The sequence below is a fragment of the Gossypium arboreum genome, chromosome 1 (genome assembly GCF_025698485.1).
Source record: "Gossypium arboreum isolate Shixiya-1 chromosome 1, ASM2569848v2, whole genome shotgun sequence".
Classification (NCBI taxonomy): domain Eukaryota; kingdom Viridiplantae; phylum Streptophyta; class Magnoliopsida; order Malvales; family Malvaceae; genus Gossypium; species Gossypium arboreum.
In genome coordinates this window covers 32636448-32642575 of record NC_069070.1, presented here as the reverse complement: position 1 = coordinate 32642575, position 6128 = coordinate 32636448, and the positions used below count along the sequence as shown (strand labels likewise).

General features: G+C 37.5%; 1 non-coding gene across 1 annotated transcript; it reads left to right on the top strand.

The window, feature by feature from the left end:
* Positions 1-3274: 3274 nt before the first annotated feature.
* Positions 3275-3381, top strand: LOC128282148 (small nucleolar RNA R71). Its single transcript, XR_008272393.1, has one exon. It is a non-coding gene; the product is annotated as a small nucleolar RNA R71 (small nucleolar RNA).
* The last annotated feature ends 2747 nt before the right edge of the window (positions 3382-6128 follow it).

Below are 6128 nucleotides of genomic sequence, written 5' to 3'. Positions count from 1 at the left end.
CTGAGTAATCCAAAAATAATGACTTGTTAGGACACACATTTAAGCATGCTAAAAATGTGGTGATATTGCATATGAATCAACGGGTTAAGTTAAAGAGGGACATAGTGCTAAGGTTAAACCAAGCGAATGCTAAAAGATCAATCAAGTGATATTGGATAATACTATTAGTAATCCTAATGATGTGGGCACATCAAACAAGAGTAAAGATCAATGAGAACACAACTATGTAAGTAAATCTTTATCATTAGGGGAAAATGGAAATTGTTAAACATGGATAAGGGTTAATACACATGCAAATTATTAACAATAGAGAGAATAACAAGAATAAGTTAAGAAATCAGCAAAAGAAATAAAAGTAATAGGGTAAAAGGGAAACAAACGACTGATAAACTATGGTGGTGCTTGCCGACGGAGGGGTGTGGCGTTGATGTGCGGGGGCCACAGGCATGGGCAGTAAGGCATTGTGATTCGCAGTGGGTGCACGCAAGGGTGAAAAGTGGGAAAAGAGAGGAGAGAGAAGGGAGAAAATGGAAGAAGAAAGGAGAGTAAAAAGTGGTCGGTTGATGAAGGAAAATGATTGCGGCGGCTAGGGTTAGGGTTTTGGGGAAGAGGATGATGAATAGTGAGGGGTTTATATAGATTTTGGGGCACACGGCCGTGGGACACACCCGTGTGCTCTTATTTCAGCCCGTGTGTTTTGTGATTTTTAAATTTGAGCGCATCTAAAATTCGACCACTCCTATGTTCATTGGGCGTGTTGGTACACACGACCGTGTCTCACGGCCGTGTCCTACTACGTTTACTTCTCCCACTCCCGTGTATTTCCGCACACGCCCGTGTTTTTACGCGTACGCCCGTGTTATTTTGACGATTTTGACCACGGGTGGTGGGCACGGTCGTGTCGCACGCCCGTGTTAATTTCTCAGTCTCTACCCCAGCTTATAAACACGGGCGTGTCGTACACTTGTGTTGATTTGGCAGAATTTCCCACGGCCATGTCGTAGGGCCATGGTAATGTGTCGAATCCCGTGTTGGGGAAATATTTTGCTCTATTTTCACACAGCCGTAGCGCACAGTTGTGTCCTCTCCCATGGTATGAGCACGGCTTAAGGCACGCCAGTGTGCTTAGCCGTGTGGATTTGGAGAATCTGTGTTCAAGGATTCAGTTAATGATTTAGATGTTAAAAACTAAAATTTTAAAGAAATCAACAATGTTAGTGCTCGGGTTGCCTCTCGAGAAGCGCTTATTTATAGTCTAAGCTCGACTTACCTCAATTTTGTGTGATTACAGTGGATTGAGGAGTTGAAACTCCTCACCTCTGCTATCAATATTATCAAAATAAGGTCTGAGTCGAGTATTATTTACCTTAAAAGTTCCGAATACAGTATGTGTTACCTCAACTGTACCATGTGGGAAGATGTTAATTACCGTGAAGGGAGTCGCTCTGTCCATTTTGTGCTCTAAAGTAGCAATTTGGGGGTCATTTTCATTTAACAATACTTTATCCCCAACTTTAATTTTCTTTGTTTCATCCCTATGTTTCTTGTGGTGTCCCTTCGATTTTTCGTATGCTTTTGGTTTCTCCTTGACAGGTGTTCGCCATTCATCTAGTTCATTGACCAGAACTCTTCGTTTTTTATAGATTGGTCCTTTGTTGTTACTTGAACATGGCTCATGAATGCTCTTCGAACGTGTTTCCTGTAAAGAAGGTTGCACCACATGATTAGTATTAGTAGCATGATTTATACAACCACCCTCAATATTTGATGTTTTATTCAAATTATGAGCTTGAAGAGTGATTGTTTCATCACCCACATGAAGTGTGAGTTCACTTGTACCAACATCAATAATGGTTCTAGCAGTTGCTAAAAAGAGTCGTCCTAAAATCAAAGGTATGTTACTATCCTCTTCCATATCTAGAACAACAAAGTCTACTGGGTATATAAATTTATCAATTTTAACAAGATGTTCAATGATACCCCTAGGAAATCTAATGGTTTTATCAGCCAATTGAATGCTCATCCTAGTTTGTTTGGGTTTCCCAAGACCTAGATGTTTAAACATTTTATAAGGTATAACATTAATGCTCACCCCTAAATCAGCCAATGCATTATTCACGTTCAAACTACTAATTAAACAAGGAATCGTAAAACTCCCTGGATCTTTCAACTTGTTGGGTAGCTTATTCTGTAGAATGGCTGAGCAAACTGCATTCAACTCTACATGCGACGCCTCATCCAACTTCCATTTATTTGCTAAAAGCTCTTTTAAAAATTTAACTACATTTGGCATCTGTGAAAGAGTTTCAATAAATGGTAAGTTAATGTGTAATTTCTTTAATAGTTTAAGGAATTTACCAAATTGTTTGTCTGTGTGGTCTTTCCTTGTAGCACTAAGGTATGGCACACGAGGCTTGTACTCTCTACTTACTGGTTTTTGCTCATTGTGGTCTGTCTCACCTTTATCTTTACTTACCACAATTCCTTGTCTCGATTTTGATTCAGGTTCAACTAACCCTTCCTTATCTCGAATGGTAATCACATTGAGTTGTTCCCTTGGGTTCAATTTAGTATTACTCAGCAAGCTACCTTATGGTCGTTCAGAAATCAGTTTGACGAGTTGGCCTATCTGGGTTTCGAGCCCTTGAATCGATGCTTGTTGATTCTTAAGTGCTGTCTCGATATTCTAAAAATGAGTTTCTGACACCGAGATAAATTTCGTTAGCATCTCCTCAAGGTTCGATTTTTTTCCTGTTGGTAAGGTGGTTGTTTAAAGCCTGGGGGATGTTGTGCCCTTTGATTTCCTTGGCCACCCCACGAGAAGCTGGGATCGTTCCTCCAACCTGTATTATAATTGTTACTATATGGGTTATTTTGAGGTCTAGAATTATTGTTACTCATATATTGAACTTGTTCCTCCTTGATGCTAGAGTTGAAGGATTGATATTCTGTGTGTACTCCTCCTTCATTTGAATCGCACCTCATCATAGGATGTACCTGAGTCAAACCACACAAACTGTTAATCTTTTTATTTAAAAGTTCTACCTGGTTAGACAACATAGTAACCGCATCGAGGTTAAAAACACCAGCTGCTTTTGTCAATTTTGTTCTCATGACTTGCCACTGATAGTTATTCAGTGACATCTCTTTAATAAATTTGTAAGCCTCTTTAGGTGTTTTGTTATTCAAAGTTCCACCAGCGACTGTATCAATAAGTTGCCTTGTTGAGGGGTTCACACCTTTGTAAAACATCTGAACCTGTAGCCATAGAGGTAACTCATAGTGAGGGCACCATCTTAATAGATCCTTGTATCCCTCCCATGCATCATAGAGTGTTTCTAGATCCATCTGTACAAAAGAAGAGATATCATTCCTCAACTTAGCCATTTTAGCTGGCAGAAAATTTTTAAGTAAAAACTTTTCGGTCATTTGTTCCCAAGTAGTGATTGACCCTTGTGGTAATGAGTTCAACCACTGTTTAGCCTTATTCCTCAATGAAAAGGGAAATAACCAAAGGCGAACGGCATCATCAGAAATGCCATTGATCTTGAGTGTGTCGCCAAACTCCAAAAAATTTGCCAAATGAGTATTTGGATCCTCGTCCTGCAAACCATCAAACTGAACAAACTGTTGTATCATTTCAATTGTGTTAGGTTTCAGTTCAAAATTATTTGCAACAATAGCAGGTCTAACTATACTCGATTCGGCTCCTATTAAAGTAGGTTTACCATAATCATACATAGTACGACGAGCGAGATTCTGATTTATTGGATCTGCAACAACCACTGGAGGAAACTAATTATTCTGATTTTCAGCCATCTCCTTGGTTGTATTACGGATATCTTCCTCTTGTCCTTCCTCTATGTTTCTTAGGTTTCGCCTTATTTTTCTTCGGTTTCTGCGAGATGTGCTTTCAATCTCACTGTCAAAAACTAATGGTCCTGACGGGTTTCTTCCAGTCATAAACTATAAAAACCTGTCAGAAGAAAACAAAAGAAAATTTAGTAAAATTAACAAAACTAAAATAAAATTTAAATTGCAATAAAATAAATGGCTAAAGTAATAAAAATTAAGCGTTCCAAATATTTTAGTTCCTTGGAAATAGCGCCAAAAACTTGATGTGATATCTCGTGATAAGTTTTATATTTATGATTGATCGTACTTGAAAACTAACTATTATCACGATGAAGGCAAGCGCACATGTCGAACAGTAGTATAGTTTACAGCAAGACCAGAATGTCAAACCCATAGGAACTAAAAGTACTAGTATTAACTTTCTTTTTATTATCTAGCCTAAAAATAAGGGGATTTTTTTTATCTAAACTAATAAACTAAACTAAGAATGCACAAGAAGAAAATTAGGGAAATACTTTTGGGAAAACTTATTGATTTGGACAATACCCAAGGAAAAATCCACCTAGACTTCGCTTGTTACTTGACTCTGAACCGGACGATTTATTCACTTGACTCGATCCGTAGAAATCCCTAAGTTATATTATTATCTCTCTTGAGACTAACAACGTCTAACCCTAGGTTGATTAATTGAAATCTTTTTCTAATTAAAACCTCTTGTGTTGCATTAACTTGATCTATGAATTCCCTTATTAGGTTTGACCCTAATCCGGTAGATTTATGTCGCCCTATGTCTAGGGGTGCAATCAACTTCGCTTAATTATGCTAGATTCACTCTTAGATAGGGACTTTTTCTCCTCTGAATAAGCACATCAATACTTGAATCAATATCCTGGAATATTAAACCAAGAATTAAGAACACATAATTAAGAACAAATCAAGTATTTATCATATAATTCATAAAATAATAACAAGATCCATCTTAGGTTTCATTCCCCTTAGGTATTTATGGGATTTAGTTCATATGTGTAAAAGAAAACATCTCAGAAGAATAATGATAACAAAACATAAAGAAACCCAAAAATCCCGAAGGAAATTGAAGGGAGATCTTCAGTCTTGAAGGAGAATCCGGCTTCTAAGATGGATCAATCGGCTTTCTTCAAGTAATTCCCTGTCTCCTACTCCGTGTGTCTTTTCTAGGTACCTCCTGGGGTGTTTATATAGGCTTTAGAATGCTTCAAAACCCTCAATAGTGGCCTTTTCCAAATAGGACTAGACTTGGGCTTGACAGGGACATGCCTGTGTGACATGCCCGTGTGGTGTGGCTTAGGCCGTGTTGCAATCTGTTAAATAGACACGGGCGTGTGAACTACCCGTGTGAGGAAGTCCAAGTCGTGTTGATTTCCCACGTTGACCCATTTTCTCCATTTTTGGCCCGTTTCTTGCTCTTTTTAATCTCCTATGCTCACCTAAGTATAAAACATGAAAATAAAGGATTAGGAGCATCGAATTCCACAAATCTGATGATAATTCATCCAAAAATATGCTAAGCATGGGATAAAAATATGTATAAATTACGACTTATCAACCGTCTCATCTCATTCACAACAAATGGAAAGCCTATTCTGAGCAAAACATCCTTTATTATAATATGCTTGTAGGTTTTGGGTCACTTAATTGGTTAATTATCATTATTACATGCAAAGCATATCATAAACAGTCTTAAAAATGAGTATTAACATGCACAAAGTCCATTTAGCAAAATTCTTAAACCAGGTCCATAGGTATCGATACTGACACTAGCGTATCGATATTTTCTATGTGGTATCGATACCACCTGGAAAAACAATACCAAACTTGCATTTTATTTCTCGACTAAATCCCAAAGTCTCAAAAATTACTGGTACCTGTCATGAAGTATTGATAAATTTACCCCGAGTATCGATGCTCGAGGAAAGTTATCAATACTAAATCGATATTCTGACTTCCTACACGTTTCAAAACACATAGGTATCGATTTTACAACTTGATTTTCGATACCTTTGCTCTAGACCTCAAAAATGTAGCATACATATACAATTAATCCATTCCAATTTAGTTTCTAAACATCATACATCAATTACTTCGACAAATAATCATGCAACGATCTAATTAATAGTTCAATATCACAAAACCATGTTTGAGCAAGTAACGTCAATCAATTCTCATGATTATGAACTCAAGCATACTAATAACATGTAATCCTGATAAACTAAACCAAAAACCAGTAAAATTTC